The sequence below is a fragment of the Nipponia nippon genome, unplaced genomic scaffold, assembly GCF_047370975.1.
Source record: "Nipponia nippon isolate SJK-2023a ecotype South Korea unplaced genomic scaffold, ASM4737097v1 scaffold_1, whole genome shotgun sequence".
Taxonomy (NCBI): Eukaryota; Metazoa; Chordata; class Aves; order Pelecaniformes; family Threskiornithidae; genus Nipponia; species Nipponia nippon.
This window is the reverse complement of record NW_028262290.1, coordinates 105,293,449-105,312,750: the sequence shown is the minus strand read 5'-3', so window position 1 is coordinate 105,312,750 and position 19,302 is coordinate 105,293,449. Positions and strand designations below refer to the sequence as shown.

Below are 19,302 nucleotides of genomic sequence, written 5' to 3'. Positions count from 1 at the left end.
GATTACAGAATTGCACCACTCAAACTGTTTGATCCGTTATCCACGGTACATTCTCTAACCCTGAAGATGAGAACAGACCTGTCTGTTCCAAGTTGTTTTGCATTCCACAGTCCACAGTGTTTACCAGATATGTCTAGTCAAGTGTCCAATGTGACTACACACACTGTCAGTGATTTAAACACCAAAGTGATAGAACACTGGAGTATTAATTCAGCCCACCCATTCAGCCCACTACTGAATGCGGCAGGGGACCTGGTGGAAAATGACACAGAAAATGCTGAGTTACTCAAAACCTTCTGCACCTCAGTTTTTACCAGTAAGACAGGCCTTTGAGAATCTCAAGTCCCTGAGACCACAGGAAAAATCTGGATCAAGGAAGACTTACCCTCAGTGGAGGAGGACCAAGCAAAGAAGCACTTAAACAAACTGGACATGTCTAAGTCCATTGGGGCCTGACAGGTTGCACCCACAACAGGTGAGGGAGCTGGCTGATACCACTGCAAGACCACTCTCGATAATCTTTAAAAGACCACAACAATTGGGAGAGATTCCTGAAGACTGGAAGGGAGCAAGCGTCACTCCTATCTTCAAGAAGGACATGAAGGATGATCTGGGGAACTGCAGGCTTGGCTAGCCTAACCTCAGTCTCTGGGAAGGTGATGGAGCAACTAACCCTGGAAACCATTTCCAAACATATGAAGGAAAAGATGATGATTGAGAGTTGTCAGCATGGATTTACGAAGGGGAAATCATGCTTATCCACCCTGATAGCCTTCTTCAGTGAACTGACTAGCTTAGTGGCTAAGGGAAGAGCAGTGGATGTTGCTTATCTTGACTTTAGTAAGGCTTTTATCACAATCTCCCAGAACATCCTCACAAACAAGCTGACAAAGCATGGGTTAGGTAAGTAGACAGTGAGGTGGACTGAAAACTGGCTGAATGGCTGGGGCCAGAGGCTTGTGATCAGCTGCACCAAGTCCACTAGGAGGTAACTCACTAGCATTATACCCCAGGAGTTGATACTGGGGCCAATACTGTTCAACACTTTCATTAACAACCTCGATGATGGGATAAAGTTTCATCAGCAAGTTTGCAGACAACAGAAAACTGTGAGGAGTGATTGATAAACCAGATGGTTGTGCTGCCATTTACAAGTGGGAGAAATGAGCCAAGAGTAATCTCAAGAAGTTCAACAAGGGGGAAATGCAAAATTCTGCATCTGGGAAGGAATAATCCCAGGCACCAGTACATGCTGGAGGCCAGCTGGCTGGAAGACAGCTCTGCAAAGAAGGACGTGGGGTCCTGGTGGACAGCAAGCTGACCATGAGCCATCAATGCAACCTCATGGCAAAGGCAGTCAACAGTATCCTGGACTGCATCAGAAGGAGTGTTGACAGCAGGTCAAGGGGTGATCCTTCCTCTCTGCTTAGCACTAGTGAGGCCACATCTGGAGCTCTGTGCCCATTTCTGGGCTCCTCAGTACAACAGAGACATGGATTTGCTTGAGCAAGGCCAGTGCAAGGCCACAAAGATGCCTGGAGCATCGCTGAGACTGGAGCATCTTTCATAGGAGCAGGGGCTGAGACAGCTGGTACTGTTAAGCCTGGAGAAGGCTCAGGGGTATATTATCACTGTGTATAGAAACCTGATGGGAGGCAAGGAGGATGAGGGAGCCACTCTTCTCTCACTCTTCTGCTCACATGAGGAGAAAAGGACAGAACTGGCGTTGAAAGGCAGCTGAGCAGCACAGAGCAGCATGGGGTTTAATTACCAGTACAGCTACCGATTTCAGGTGTGACTTTGTTCACACCACACAGACAAAAAAGTAAAGCAACTGTAAACTTTTCTTTTCTCATAGCTTGCAAAGAGCATCAGAGTGATTGGTTTCTAAATTGATTCAAGTCTGAACTATGTTCAACTTAATTATACTGGACAAAACTACTACGGGATATAGTTAAAAGGGATGCATTTGGATGAGGAATAATGTGGATGCTATTACTGAAGAACTTTATGTTTAGCCCCCTTCTTTACATGTACATTTTAATAACCAGTCAAGCTCTAATGAGGATTAGATTTTGTTATTCTGGTATAGTCTAAAGCAATCCAACACCTACTCACATCAGCCCAGGTTCAACGGCATTATTTTCTACCACAGAAAAGGCCATGCACTAAGATACTGCAAATGCCTGTACATCTAAATAGCTTCATACATCAGAATAGTTCCATTGACCTCAACACTTGCAGGACTGGAACCCAGTAGGACGATCACAGATGAAACAATCTCTAACTACTGTCTCTTGAGTAGATATACTTCAAAAGATTGAGGGAGAAAAAATACACAGGAAAGTTAGGGAACAATTCCAGTCCTACAAAAAGTTAAGATCATGTTAATGCATATTTTCCATAAAGAAATCTTTCCAGTGTAAAAAGGAGGAAGGTTCTCACTATTTCTGTGAGTGCCACTGAAACAAGTCTAAATAAATCTTCTTTTCCGTTCAATTCATGGCAGAGCCTGGCTCTGCTATTATTTGAATGAAGAGGGTGCAAGGTACTTAAAAGAAATGCCTGAGATAAGAAAATCTGCAAATCAGTGTCTGGACTGAAAACCATTTGAATTCCTCACATAGCACACATACTGTACAGAGCAAACATTTAATTGGATGAGGGAAACTCAGTTTAGAAAACTGCAACACTGTCTTTTAACTATACCCATTACTTTAACTATATCCATGCCAGTCGTGAAAGTGAACTTCAAGGAAATACTGCAGAAATGTGTGTGGTGGGGAAGAGCTAGACAAATCTGAATCTGGATCTATCTAATAGATCAGATATATTACAGTCATTCTCATACTAGTGCAAACACAGTCAGAAAAAGCTGGCTGCATAAACCCATGATTTAGGCCATATTCCTGCTGAAGTAAGTGGTGCTTTTTTACACAAGTATTGCCAAGATTGACTGTCTGCTCAAGTAGTATAAAGATTGACGTTAAGCCTTGAGCGATGATTTCAATATATAATAAAGTAATATTACTTTGCCTTAACTATTATCTGAGAAAAAGCTGATTAGTTGAACGTGGGTTGGTCAAACTAACGTTGTACGTCTAAAGACTACTAGAGCCTCCCCAGAAACACAACTTTGACTAGGCTAAAAGCAGATCAATCTACCAAAAGCAGAATCTGTAAGACAAAATACCGTAAGTGCAACAGACATGTCCTCTCTGCACATGAACCTGCAAATGCTTCCCAATTATAGTGCAGGTTGAGATACCTCTGCTACTGTACGGGAGAGGTTAATGCATTCCCTGCAGGCATGGGAATTATGATCACAAGCTTAACTCCACATGCTTGCTTGTTTTTGTGCCTGTCTGTTCTCCTGATACCAGACTATATAGGGGAGTCACTGGACTCCAGTCACCAAGATCCTGGGGGCAGGAAGGGGAGTGGCACTCCTCCTGAAATAGCTTAAAATCTTCTCCCACTCTAATGCGATCTCAGCCATGTGCATATGAGTTAATCTAAAGCATTTACACAGCAAAGTCCCCTCCTCCCACCAATAACAGCACTTGCTTGAAGAAATGGACCAAGACTTAACTCTTCCCTGTTTCAGGCCTTGGACTGTTGTTATTACCTTTAGAGCACTGAACACTGCACAAGGGAAGGACTGCTGTCACGCTCACAGATGCGGCATTTCTTCTCATACCCAATTTTCACAGGTGTAAAATACTAAACTAAGAGTGAAAAGCCACTGGCAGCCAAGCATGCAATCTGCAGAAAGAACACCAACGCTGTACAACCCTTCCCAGGCTAGAAACAAGTATATCTGAAAGGCACTTCCCATGAAAACAGCGTTGTTTATATTTCAATTAAAAACAAGCTTGCTGAATATTTCAGCTATGTCCTCTCTATTATCTGATGCAGAGTCCACACTCACTGGTCAGCTGTTAACCCTTTATCTCACAGAATCATTACCTCAGTGCAATCTCACAGCTTCTACAGGATTTCTGTATGCATGGTACAAACTCCCCTGGCACATTTGCTGCAAAGCATCGGTGCTTCTTGCTGCAGGCCCCTACTAAATCTACGTCATTATATCTGTGAGAACACTGACAATGTAAAAGGGCAGCTCCCTACTTAAAGAAGTGACATGACAAAACCAGGATCATTCATGTTCATATCTCTTCATGCACCCAGGTCAGACCTATCTACATTTACTATCACTGATCATCAACTTTACAGGCAGAACCTAAGAGAGGAACTGGACTCTTTGCATCATACACTACTGAAAACTGACATTCAGGAAGAAAATGAATACTATTGTGCCCACACACAAGGCAGAAAAATATCCAGCTCACTCTTCTACTGTCCCACGTGGCAGCAAAGGGCAAATACTTGTACAAGTTGCAAGCTGCTTTCAGCTGTAAGCAGAAACTCCTGGATATGCCTAGGACACAGCTATATAAAGTAAAATGTTATAGATTAACTTGTATTTTAATCCACTAAATCTGTTAAACAAAAAAGGAATCTCGAAAAAAAACTCCAACAAAAAACCCCGAGAGTGGCTTAACCCATGCCATGGTCTAGATAAAAGACATTCCTTTTCCCCTTCCTTGTAGCAGTTGAAGGGCAAAATCACCTCACAGCTTTGGAAACAACTGTCCAACAATGGCAGGGAAGTGAAAGGAGCGGTCATTCCACTATCATACCTTGTATTTTAGCAGCTTCTCATATATTCCCATCTTTGTAGTCCTTTTAGTGAGAAGGTGATAGCTAACCTGCATTGCATGAGCTTGACAACTCCCGTCAAGATCCTCAGGTACATCTTTTGGGGAAAGGGAGCTCTAAGTCACTGTTCTGCCCCCAAAACCCTTAGCTGACCACCCCTAAACTATCTCCGGCCAGCCTAAAAGCTGAATGGACACAGAAAAGCATATTGCTCTAAGCCAAAGTAATCAAGCCACTGCCAGCCCTAAAGAGCAGCAGAGGAATAAGAAGCTTTGTGCAATACTTTTGAATTTCACAGTGTATTTCTTCATCCATCCTTTTGATGGCTTCAGCAATGATGAAAAAGTCCAGCCTAACTTGCAAGAAGCCACATCAGATGTGGCTGTGAAACATTCCTTGTATCAACACTGATTCAGAGGTCCCTCCACTTCCATCTCTCACTGTTCACACAAACAGCTCACGAGCCAATTCCTTTAGACAGATTTCTTGACAAACTCATCTAGGAATGTAATGGAAGAGTGTTTAGTATCTTCTCTACACAGCAGAAGTATTTTTTTTGTTTTGGATGATTGCACTCCACTAAGGACTTGATATTTCTCATCCTCTCAGGACTCACCTTGGACTTGTCTACCAGACAAGCATTCTCAAGATCTTCTTCCCTTTGAAACATCTCTGGAAAAAGGCATACAGTACTCCCCAGCATTCACCAAAAACTCCATGGCACTTTGCAGCTTGGCATCCAGCTGGCTCCAACTACCATTTGGAGTTTACATTATTGCCAATGTAAACTCCACCACAGTGCTGAGCTGTTCATCCCTCCTTCCCACATCTAGGGAACTGTAACAGTATCTATGACAATAGTCTCTGCTGATAAAACTTTATTTCATCCAGGAGACCAAGGGTCAAAAGATGGCCACTTCCCCTTTCCAATATGAAATTTTATTACTCATTAAGCAACTTACTCCACTATTCACCTGAATGTCTTGCAGAAGATTTAGGCTCAACTCAGAGCCGAGATGCTACACATACAAGGAAAGGTAGAGCAAGGATCAGAGAAAACCCTAGCCTTTAGTATTAAGCATGAGAAAAACCTATCTAGAGACACGGTGGATGGCTCCATATATCTGTATATCAGTAAGTCAAAAAGTACCAGATGAAGATCTTAAGCACATTTTATGAAAAGGTTTGTTTAGATATGTTTCTTTCCAAACCTTAAAAATCTACAAAAGGAAAAAAGTGGAGAAAGCTTTATCAGAGAAACAATCAATGAAAGCAAAACCACCAACAAGCAAAGTACAGAGCTAATGATACCGAGCAGGCAACAATTTCAGTTTTTCTAGGACATTTTGCCAATATTTCAGCAAGGGGAATGTTGACAGAAAGATTAGTTGGAAAATCACACTTTTGAAGAAGAAATTGGAGCAAGGAAGAGAGCTTCAGTGGAAGAGAGGTACAGACGTGCAATGTCCCGTGAAAGCTAAATTGGCCTGGATGAAGTGAAAAGGAGTGCACAATTCCAACTGCACAGTGTGAGTATGGAGTAGCAGAGGTTTATGCTACTATGTAAAGCCAGAAACCCTGGAAACAGTGAATTCATGACAAAAGGATCTGGCTCCCTGGAAAAAGAGTCCCTCCAGCAGCTGACAGAGTGCTAACAACAGAATTGGCACGGGTGAAGGTAAGGAGCTCCTTAGCAACCTCTACAGAGCTCACAGGGAAGGCCAGAATTAAAAACCCTGCATGTGGTGAAAGGAGACAGCAAGATGGCCCACTTGAACCCGTTTACAAACTAACGCCTTTCCAAGTCCATTAGCATTGTAAGGTTCTTACGGGGGTAGCCATCTTCCCTTTCTGCTTTCTCCTGCTTTTCCAAATGCTAAGGTGCCAAAACTAGTAAAGAGAGACTGAGATAATGCTGGAACTCCCTCTTGCTTTCAGTCAGTCTGCAAACTTTACTGAAACTTAGTAGCTATATTCTGCTTTCAATTTCACAAAAATACAGTGAACTAAATTATTCCCTTCCATGAAATGCATCAACTTCGGTCCCACTGTTCCTTCCTTTCCATAGAATATGTGGAAATCAATGAAAGGTGCTTAAGATCTTGTCTTTTATAATTTCAGCTGCTGGGGAAGGGCATAACCTTATTACCTCTTTTGCATATGCTATCCTTTCTAATGCAAGTTGTTACACCTCTCATTCAGGGCTAAATTCCCCCAAGCTGTTGCTGCTAGCCAGCTTCCACCATTATTTCTTAACTATTTCAAAGAAAGAGCTTTCGAGAACAACAGATGATTTACTTTATTACTGTTTCTTTTGGTTGAGAAGAGTTAAAACACAGGTAAGCTGACCTAAGCCATACACACTGAAAGCAAAACTCCTAACAACCCCAGGCAGCAACAAAACACCTTCCTGTTCATTGTCCTCAAAAAAGAAGTTAATTGCTTTATGCTCTTCACATTCTGATAGGATACATTTGGAGGGTTTATATTTAGAAAACAAGTATCTGTTAAGAAACTTTCCAAATAACAACTTGTAGACTGAGATAGCAATTGTCATCGTTCGCTTACTTTTGTTCTGGCAATCTCCCCCCAAAACCTGCAGCAACCAAACGCTGAATCAGCACCTTGTCATTTGGCCCACCATAGTCACCAAGCTATATATAGTCTTCACTGCCACAGAGTTCTGAGGAAGCATGAAAATCTGAAACATTTTCTACAAGTATATTTTATAAATAAATTGGATTTTATAACCGTAAGATTAGTCAGCTATTTTACTGACTTCGACTACAGCAACAGAATGCCTGCTTTTCCCAGTATTTCTTCAAAACTTATTTATTTAGAAAAAATAAATAATCCTAAAATACTAACATAGTTTTTATCTTCTTCTCATGTTTTTTGCTTTTTACTTCACCTTAGACAGCAAAAATAAAAGCATACCATGTACTAGAGTACAAAGACCCTGTTTTGCTCAGGTTAACTCCCCCCCAACTGAATATTATCAATTCACGAGAAATTTGGAAATCCATCTTTTTAATTTTTTTAAGAAAATCTGAGAACTTAAAATAAGGGTTAATGTCCACAACAATGACTCTGCTTCACTGAACCACACTGATAACTAGAAAAGGAAAAATATTAAGTACATCTTTAAGAATGGCAATGAGTATCAGGACCTTGGTGAACTTGAGGACTGGACCAACAGAAACCTTTTTTAAGATGAACACGAAATAAAAAAAACCCGTACCTGGGGCAGAAGACGACCTTGCAACAATACAGGCTGGGATCCCATTGGTAATCAGCACCCCTGCTGAAAAGGATCAGGAGTTGCAGTGGGTATCAGGCTGAAAGAGAGTCTTCTCTTTGCTCTCATCCCAAATAAGGCATGCTGAGCTATAGCAGGAGGAACATGTCCAGCAGATCAAAGGAAGCTGGTTATTACCCCTCTGTATTTGATGCTGGGAAAGCTTTACCTGGAATACTAAACTCAGTTTTAGGCCACCAGTTCAGGAACATGAGAAACTGGAAGGGATCCAGCGGAAGGCAACCAAGATGACCAGGGGCCTTGCTCACAAAACCCATGACGACAGGATGATGGAGCTGGGATTGTTTAGTCTGGAGAAGAAAAGCAACTAGGTGGGGAATTTAAAAGCAGCCTAAAACTACTAGAAGAGAGCGTCTTCTCTACCAGAAGAGACAACACAGGCTAATTCTTCTCAACAGTGACAGACAAAAGGGTCTTGGGAAATTCTCACTGGAGATCAAGAAGAGCTTCATCACTGTGGGCAGTGCAACACTGGAAGAGCTTAACCAGGGTTGTGGTGAAACCTCCATCAGGAGGGGTTTTCCTGACTCAGACAAACCAAGATCCAGTACTTGTGACGGTGCTGTTCTGAGTCACAGGTTGGACTACACACCCTCATTTCTACCTTTCTATGGTAACGCTAATTTCCTTGTGCAGAAGAGTCTAACACAGTCATTTCCAAAATTTTTTTAGTTGCATACCCCATCAATAAGAAATTTTTGAACCCAATATATGTGTATTTATTTAATTAATTATGAGTTGTGTACATATACTACTGAAATTCTAATATCTTCTTCCCACACCCCAATGGATTGTCTTGTGCATCATCTGCGGTGCACATACCCCACTTTGGAGACCACTGGTCTAACACACTGACAGAAAAAAAGGGTGTGCAGTTAAGGGATAAAAAGAGGGTTTTTTTTATTTTGGGGGGTTTTGCAGTTCTTTTTCATAGATGGAACTGGGGCAAGTTTCTCTGTTGGCCTGGAATGTGCTGGTTTTTATGCACATCCATAAACTCTTCTTCACAATTGCCTATGTTCTTTCAGAAGGAGAACATGTCATGAGCCAAAATCATGTACCATCATGGAGGCACCTGCAGTTGCCCCACTTTTCAAAAACCCACCAACTGCAAACAGATATAACAGGTTTTTTTCATGCTTGTGAAGGAAAAGACAAAGTTACCACTGCTTGGAGATTCTGCTAATGTCTGTCTGAGTGGATCAACTCTCTTTGCAGGTAATCAAATCAGTCAGGCTGAATCTGGAGAAACTATGAAGATGGTGGCTCTAGCATCCACATACTAACATCTCTGCACTAGAAAGGTCAGCTTCAGTTGCTTCATTAAACAGTACCGAGAAGAATCTCGGTGGAATATGTATTATATGCTTGGCTCTTACAGAAAATACAACAACGCGGTGGCCGACAACCTGGGAAATAAAACAGCAAATCTGGAGAGGCAGTGAAGTATGTCTCAGAGACATTTACTTGGTGGAAGAAATAACACATTCAACAGTTAGAACCCAAACGGCTAGTAATTAAAGGTAAGCTACGCTGCCGTACTGAAGGGTTCTAACTTCATGCGATTATTTATTGTGTGCATTTACAAAGTGTTCACTGTGTTTTGGGAATCTTTCAAATGCATTTAGAATAAAAAAAATCCATTCTTGCCTTATGCCTAAAGAGGGCTGTAAATCATCCATGTTGCCCCTTGAGGAAATATTCTTGGCACAGCAGCCCTCCCCAGCAAGCACTGGGTGAGCAAGGCTGGCACTTCGCCACCTCCACGGGATACTCTGGCCTGCTGGCAAGATGCATGACAAGAGTGGGTGCACACTGGGATATTCCTGTGTTCCGGCAACTTCTAGCTCCCATAATGGCCCACAGAGGCTGCTGCCAGTGACAAACAAATGCAGTCTCTGAAGCTGTGCCAGGGGTCAGCTTATCTCCAGGCAACCCTAGGATGAGGGAATTAACTGCACTTACCCTCTGCCCCTGTCTGCACAGGGATAAGTATCAAAAGGATGATTTACCAGACCCCACTTTCCCCCACCCAGTCCCTGCCCTGAAGATCTTACTATCCAGCATCTTTTCTACTGAGGAAATAGCCATTCCATTGACAGACTCTTACACCGTTTTACAGATGCTTGGTATCATGCATTCATTCACAAATACTGAAATACAAATAACTCATATTTGCTGAATAGAATTTGCAATACAGCATCTTCAAAGCAGTAAAATTCTTATCACGCCTTTCTGAACGACTTTCTTATACTAAATTGTTTTATTTTCCCAAGTAGTACCAGAAAAAAAAAAGAAACTTCCCCAGGGACTAAAGCAATCAGTTGCACATGTCTTCTCATGTATTTTAAAAGATCTTGCAGATGCTCTGCTATTGACTTTAAGCATAGCTTTGCTGTCTTAGGAATGCAAATCAGCTGCAGAGGCATGTCCTCAAGCCATCCGGGTCACATGCAAACATAAATATGACATTTATTAAAGCATTCTTTAGGAGAGAGACACTGTCAGTCCATAATGCACAAACAAGAGCACTACTATTCTGCCTTTAAGTACAGCAGATCATTCAGTGATGAACAAAACCAAATCCAACAAAACAATTAGAATACAATTATTAACATGCCTGCACTAAGTTTTCACAGCAAATTAGTTAAGTGGCTTTAGAGACAGCCAATTCTGTTCTTATTGTGGTTTATCTCATAATGGAATTTCAGATATTCACATCACTGAGCACAACAATTTTCATCAAATTGTAAAACTAAATTGCAATAGTTTTAGAGGGGGAAAAAACCAACTAGGAATCAGAAGTGTACAAACTGGTACCTTCAAAATGAATAGTAATACTTTTTCAGGCAGAATGCCCTGCAAGACCAAGCACCTTTCAAGGAAAGAGAGAGTAAAACGTCTACCCTGTGCTCCAAAGTTCATTAGCTATTAAAATTGCTTGAGATGTGGGAGATGGAGATCTGGGTTGTCTGTGCTGAACTGAAAAATGCAAGTCTCATCTACTGACAGATCCACTGCAAAGCCAATGCAAAGGGGGCAAAGGTGGGGGGTAGGGGGGGCAAACTGGAGCAAATACTGAGTGAACGAAAAAGGGACTGAGCTTGGGGCTGACTTTCTGGCATTCCTGGAAAGTAAGCACCAAGACTCATCAGTGAAATTTTCGATTTCATGTTATGATCCTATCTACTCTTCCTAAGGCGAAAAAGAGGGAAAGAGGGAGTCTGAACTCCCCTTTTCCTGTGTCAGCCCAGTTCCCTGGTGCGGCACCAGAGAGGTCCGAGTATGCAGCTTTTGATATCTGAGGAGTACTTACCTAGCAGGGGAAATAGAAGCAATCACACTGATGTTTGGACCTTCTACCAAAGTCTCACTTTGGTCCTGCTCGTCTACTGTCAGAAAAACTCTGCCTAAATGTGACCCTCTTCAACCTGTTCACTTTTCTGCATTCACTTGCCTGTAACAAATGGCTGAACCCAGCTCACTGCAGCCTGAATACCAAAAGTGAGGGCTGCTTTTTAGTTCTTAAGTAGTACACCTAAATCACTTTCATTTTAGAACCAGAGAAGAAACTGATTTTTCAGAAGCTGCTTTTAATGATCTGGAATTGAAGCAGGTAAAACTAAATTCAGTCCAGTTTATCTTCAGTGTTGTTCAGTATCATGTAACAGGACTGAGAAGTGAAGCTACTAGGTGTTTTCTCGGCCTGTCTCATAAGAATTGTGACTCAGTAACTCTCCTTTTAGGGTTGCAGTCCTTACAGAATCATCTATTGCTACTGGCCGAATACAAAAATTGTTTGCATCAAGGCCGTAAGAATCAGGCTCTTTAAAGTATTCTGGTGCATCCTGCACATGCAATACAAGCCCCACAAAACCATGCAATAATTGGCTGCTCTAAGACTGTATTATTTTTTGATGGAAAAGTCAGATCTGGAGCAAGAAAGCAAGAGTATTTTACATGTACTGCCTGAACTAGAAGGATTACTCTGCCAGTGCTAGTGGCACAATACACTGGTTTTCTCATTAAGCAAGAAAGCAGGAAAACTATGTGATATTTCTCGTTCAGGAAACACTTATGTTTACAAAGTCAGTTCATTTTTCATGCTTCTGAAAGGAAATTTAATGCTGCTATAACATTACTAAGAACTCCTCGAGGGAGGAAAAAGAATCAGCCCGGACAAAGTTTTTATACGTAGTCAGCAATTATGGCAATTCCAGGCAGTTTCCCACTTCTTCTACTTTGAAAAAAACACCATCACACACAAAAAATCAGAAGCCTTCCTCAGCAGCAAAGTAACTTCACAGAACTGACGAACCCTGCTTCATGCCCTCCGTCACTCCGTTAACCATCACAGGAAAAAGGCTCATACTGACAAAACTCCTCGTCTGCAAAGCTTTTCAGTTTCCCTGCGGACTCCAAATGGTGCTACATGACCACACAAGGCATTAATTCTTCGCCCTACTCCTTTTCTTCAGTTTGCAACCCAGGCCGCAGCACGCCGCGTGCTCCAGGAACCCCGCCCCCCCCCCCGCGGGAGCGACCCCGGCCGCGCACCGCCGCAGCCGGTTGCTGCTCGCCCGGTTTAACCCCCGCCTGCCCCCACTTCTCGCAGCCCTGGCAAACGTACGCAGCCGCAGAGAGCGCAGATCGCATTTCCCTGCCGCTGCCCCGTGCTGGGAAGGCGGCCACTGAAACGCAAGCCCCACAAAACGAGTTTTCAGATTGAGGGAAACACACAAAAAAGACGGAGAGCCGGAAACCAAGAACCTACCTATGGAAGCCATCGTGACAGAAGCTCTCTCGTGGAGCACGGGCTGCGCGAAATCTTTGTTCCCTCCTGCTGAGGCGATCGCGCCGCATGCTGTCTGCGGCTCAGGGGAGCACAGCAGCCAGGCGAGCTGCTCCGCCAGGCAGAGGCTTGGGAAAAGCCACTTCCCCCATTTGCCAGCTGTAACACCATCTGCTGTCCCCCGCGCGTTAAAACTTCACAGCAAGGACGATCCCAGTGTCTGCAGCGAAAGAAAACCAGGCTCCCGCTCTCAACACTGCTACACGGCTGAAGACAGCCAGAGTTCACCCCATCCAGGCGGAAAGGAACTCCCCAGCTGCTGCTGGGGCAGTCGTGCCGCCCGCTCCTCGGCTCGGCGCGCCCCTCGCGCTGCTGACTCCACCTCATTTGAATTTCATTTTTCTCTCCTCCCCCGCGCCCCGCTCCCGCCGCCTCTCGCACGCGTCGCGCCGCGCCCAGCGCTGCTCCCGCGCATCCTCCGCGCGACGCAGCGCGGCGCCGCGGGAACCGCAGGGGCAGCGCGGGGGCCCCTCCGTGCCTGCCAGCGCACCCGCCCTCGCCTTTTGTTTTGTTCCGTTTTGGTTTTGTAAGCAGATGCCCAGTTCCCCCACCACTTCAGGTGACCTCACCGGTCTCTTTCCTTCAGAGAGATGCGGGACACGAAACTGAGAACAGACAGGTAAGTGCTTTTTAATGTGGACCAAAGCTCAGCTGCTCTATAATGCCAAACTGGCTCAACGCTCTGACAAATTTAGCATCCAGAGCTCTGAATAAAGTTTGACTCACTTCCCAAGATTTCTTTCACAAAACACCACGTGCAACCCTACTGTGGTGCATTCAACATCACCCTATCATTGTTCAGAGCAGGTTTTATTCACAGGTCAGGAAGATGAGTGGAAGCACTGCCGCGTTGCAACGGGCAGCACATTTCCTCCTCGGATTGTTCTTCAGTGTCCCAGGGCACCAGATTTTCTGAAAGGATGACTATAGGAAATTACTTGATATGGAGAGAAACAAATACGACCATTTAAAGCAACTGAATTACTCAATTGCTTTAAAATTTCTAACAGCAATGTATTTTAAACGTGTACTAAACCCTTTTGATAGCTTTAAAATATACAAACTGGCTTGATTATAGAGGTGAGTACTGGTAAACTAGAATTTTGCTTTCTTCCACAGACCAAAAGGTAAACTAAACCAAACTATTCCTTTATAAGAATATTCACTGCTACCACTGATTTTCATCGTAGCAGCTGCTCCTATTAAACAATTTCATAATGGTTGCACCCAGGAGACCCAAATAGCAAGGATTAGTTGTGGTATACACCATACTATCAGATAAAAAATGAGGGACAATCGTTGCCACTGGGGCAGAAGAGGTTATTAACGCAGCAGTCCAGAACTGCCATCAGTTACTTTGATTAATTCATTATACAACTACACTTTGTCTTGGATGCTTCCTGGCAGAGACAAATGCAGTCGAACAGAGTCTTCAAACTCCTATAAACAATAACTATTAGAGAAAATTTCTCTCCATAGAAAGCATTCCTGGCTCTGCATAAAAAGCACTCTAATCACAGGAAACCTTTGGATGTCCCATTTCCTTCCCGATTTTCAATTCTTGGAAGCTCTTCTTGTTCAGCTATTTACACTTGCTGAGTAAGAACAAGGATAGTAATGTTTAACCAAGAAGATAATAGTGGTCTGAGATACCACATGAAGGCTGAGTTAAGTGAGAAAGTGTCCATTTCCAAAGTAATGTATGAATGTAATGTAAGTAGTAACCAGGTAATTAAAATCATTCATATACTTGAGTTTTGTCAACATTTTATCCAATTCATGCTTCGTTAAGATATTTTTTTACATGGAGCTTTCTAACAGAATCAGACTTCGTTATACTTAGGGGGCTGTTCATCAATGAAACCTCTTTGACATCAGCACTTTTAATGACAAACAAAAGGCGTCTGACAAAAACTCACCTTTTGTTTGTCCTTCTGTCACAAGTTCAAAGTTTCAACCAGCTGAGATGAGTTCCAGGGAAGAGAAACAAAAATCTGAAACTCTAAAGCCAGGAGATATAAAGGGCCAGACTGATATTTTATTGTATACAAAAGCATAGAATTAAGAATTAGGAAGGGAGAGAGGGGTGTTGGATGTCTCAGGTGAGGAACTGGTTGGGTTCAGGTGAGTGCAATTTGTGAGATAACGCCATCCCAAAACAAGAATGTCTGTTATTTGGCAAGGAGAATTGCTTTCATGGCTGCACCAGGCACAGCACAGAGACAATGATCAGGTCCTCCATCCTCTGCCAAGTGGTAGTATTTACTCACATAGCGAGGCATGTGTACAGTTCTCCTAGGTAAAGTGCACAAGATTCCCAGTTTCATCAGAACCATCACACTGCAAGATCTGTCCAAAGGAGCTTAAAATATAGGGCTTAAATTGTAACATGCACCTTTCTCCAACAGGAAACCCTGCAGGAGGGTGGCTATGCCGTGGCCCTCAGACGCAAACTCAGCAAACTCCACAGTTTGTGAAGGAATGGCATACGTTTCCCTGCGACTCCCATAAATGACAGAAACGTGAGAGTCAATCTCAAGTGATAGTGCATACTATATACTATACTAGCTGCCTGAATATGAATGGATTCATGAAATAACATGCCTAACTCAGGTGTAGAAAAACACAGAGTAATTTATTTTTTTCCTCTTCTGCAAGAGGGAATAAACATGAAGAGAATCAACATAGAGAACAGCATCTTAAAAAACAGCAATCTGGCCTTTGGACCGCAAACACTTAAGTGGGACTGAATGTGTATTTCCTCTATGTCCTCACTCAACACTGGCAGGTCTGTAATTCTGAAATTACAGAACACCTTTGACTTGTGAATGCAGCAGACCAGACCTTTCCAGGCACCCAAACACAGGGTCATTTTAGGACTTTAATTGTTTTGACAAGGTGTCCTGGTTTCAGCTGGGATAGAGTTAGTTTTCTTCTTAGTAGCTGGTAGAGTGCTGTGTTTTGGATTTAGGATGAGAATAATGTTGATAACACACTGATGTTTTGGTTCTTGCTGAGCAGAGTTTACACTAGTCAAGGACTTTTCAGCTTCCTGTGCTCTGCCAGGTGCATAAAAAGCTGGGAGGGAGCATAGCTAGGACAGCTGACCCAGACTGGCCAAAGGGCTATTCCATACCATATGACATCATGCTCAGTATATAAGCTGGGGGAGAAGAAGGAAGGGGGGGACGTTTGGAGTGATGGCGTTTGTCTTCCCAAGTAACCATTACATGTGATGGAGCCCTGCTTTCCTGAGGATGGCTGAACACCTGCCTGCCCATGGGAAGTAGTGAATGAATTCCTTGTTTTGCTTTGCTTGTGCACGCAGCTTTTGCTTTACCCATTAAACTGTCTTTATCTCAACCCATGAGTTTTCTCACTGTTACTCATCCGATTCTCTCCCCCATCCCACCAGGGGGGAGTGAGCGAGAGGCTGTGTGGTGCTTAGTTGCTGGCTGGGGTTAAACCACGACACAAGGTGTGCTCACAGCTGTACTTCAGTTTTTGGGGCTTTCTTTTCCTCCAGCCTTCCCTCAAACTACATGGATTACTCTGGCACATCACAGTCATTGAGTGCCACGTCATATAGTAGGAGGCCTCACCCTGGAAAATTTGAAAAAGCTTGTTTCATGCAATCATAGAAAGGGAAGTAGTTGTTCCCGTGGATTTTTGTTAACTTAAGCTTTTCCAGACAAAAGGACTAGTAACATCTCAAAAATGCATGCTACGTACGTGCGGTGCTAACTAGCATCAACAGGTACTTGTAAAAACAATCCACATCTGCCAGACTGCCTGCTCATCCTGTATTTCTGTTAAACTGCTGATAAATTTCTGCCAATGGCTTATCTCCTGCATCTTCAGAACAAGCAAAAATTAATGGTGGACTGCTCAGCTTCAGATTCTTCTCTTTTTTATAAATGGGTAACATATTACTCATGTATACTTCAATGAATACATACATAGATAGTTACTGGTCAAATGACAGATTTATGTGGGGAAATGCATGAGTTTTTCCTACTGAAAGGGAAAAATAGAAACCAAACTCTCTACAACTTAGTGCTTCAGAAACTTCTCAAGTAATCAAATTTTCACTGGTTCTTAGAGAGGAAAACAAAAGAAAAAAAAAAAACACCACCACCCACCAGTATATTATCAGGGTGTATTTCAGGTTTAACTGAGGAGGTGTATCTGCTTTGAGACCATGATCAAAAGTTACAACACTGAATGCTTGTATAAACACATTTTTTTCTGTATAATAATTTGATTATACAACCAACATTTTTTTGGCATTTACAACTTCAGAATTACACTTTTTATTGCCTGAATTTTAGAAATTATGCGCTCTCATAGTTACCACTGAAGATAATGAAAAACTGTGTTCAGCACCTTTGGAAATGTCATAATCTTTTCAGCTAATAGGTGCATATTCCAAGTACAGTCAGTTATCTTGGACAGCAACTATAAAAACCCCTTAAATACATACACACATACATACATACCAGATAATGCTACTGCTTTCTCTCAAGAGACAATGCTTTTGGAGTCGAGCTACAGGAAGGATGTAAGCTGTACACTGCACAATTAAACTTTCAGATGTATTGCTGCTGAATGGAATTCGAAGCCCCAGGGTATAAACCTGGATTTGCCATGTAATAGATGGGAAACGTGCTTTGGAAGAATCATATTCATTTGGTCACCTAAGGCTAGGTAGTAAACACTGCACGAGGGAGGTTTTATGCTACTGTAGAAAGGTGACAATTCCAGACCAAAGGAATATTTTTACACGTTTCACGCTTACAGACTTGAAGTAGTCTAATAGAGTTAGCCCTTTATCCTCTATCCTATTCAGAGGACCTCCTCTAAATCAGGCCACAGATTTGAATTCAAGTTTTCCTCCTGTGAGAAGCCTGCTCTACTGTTATGCTAACGTCTACTAAATAGTAAAGTGTATGAACTAAGCCAGAAAAAGAAATTTGGCCCAAAAGCATCATAGTTTTCAGACTTGCATAGGAAAGCCTGGTTCAAGTCCTGCTGATAATCATGCAGAAGAGGGAGATGACCTTGGACCTCTCCCGTGACATATGAATAGTCTAATTGACTATTAGATTTGCATGGAAAAAGCTCCTACTCCTTCTAAATGTGATTTAGAAAATGTCTAAGATTTAGGTTCAGCTGGTGGAAAATGGAGAAGACAATCATGCTTGTATATGCTACTGGCTTTAACAGCACAACTGTACAGACCTGTCAAGGCCCGAGTGATCACATATAATGTCACTGCATTGAAGTCACAATATTTACTTTGCTGGTTGCAATGTTGATGCCTACTGAACTCACAGCCCTCAGCACTGGGTAGTAGGAGTAGGAGGAGAATTCCTCAGACTGCGAAGTGCCATAGCTGTGACAGTCAGTGCTTACATTCCCTTGCATTGGTATTCTTCTCTGGTGACCCATGGGTCTCTTCTGACCTGATTTTCCTCTCAGAGTAACTCAACCTGAAGTTTCCAAAATCCATCAATTTCCTGAATGATGTCTGAAAACAGTTCTTTGACATGCAGGTATTTACGAGTCTCTTAGTGCATCTGGTAAGCTGACTCTGGTGCTTAGCAATGATCCAAATAGACTGGTTGTATAGCATGCTCCCTGACAGAGCAAATATAAAGTGGAATGAAATTTCTAGAACAAATATTGCATACAGAGGACGTATTTTGAGTGTATTCAACATTCTCTATTTTGTTTTCTAATGTTTTCTTAAACTTTTCTTATTTTTCAAACATCCTTTATAATAATACATTCATTGCCAAATATTTGTGGCGATTGAAGACAGGCGGGCAGTTTTCAAATTGCTAGGCTGCCGCTCAGACATAAAAATAAATGGTAAGATAAAAGAAAGAAAATCTAAGCACAGCAGAAACATTTTCATTAATATTATACTTCGCTGTTTCATATAGTGTTTGAGCTTGATCTTACAATTTCAAGGGATGTGAGTGCAGTATGAGGTCCGTCTTACACAGGTCTCAACTTTCATTAAAATGCACAGATATCCATACCTTAGTATTAGGCAGTTTTATCAAGTCTCTGAGTGTGTCATCTCCCAAGTGGGCAACAAATCAGTTTGCAAAGAATTACAACCAACAGGCACCCTTCAAAAGCACTGAATGAAAGTTATTAATAATACACTCTCTTTTGACCAGATATGAAAGTGTGGAAATAACAACAATGAAAAAAAAAGCCACAACCCATGTGTAATCTCAAGCTATTTTTAAAATACTCCCACTGTTTTCCAGAACAAAAAATATTTTGCTAATCTTCAGATAACATTTTGCTGTGACCAAGTGTAGAATGGATTTATAATCTAATGCATCTCATCTTAGGAAACTAGGAGCTGCATCTATTCTCTACCCTCAATACA

General features: G+C 42.3%; 1 protein-coding gene across 9 annotated transcripts in view; it reads right to left on the bottom strand.

Moving 5' to 3' along the window:
• TNS3 (tensin 3) overlaps window positions 1-19,302 on the bottom strand; it is a 236,062-nt gene that overhangs the window by 23,715 nt on the left and 193,045 nt on the right. The gene's annotated exons all lie outside the window — the stretch shown is intronic.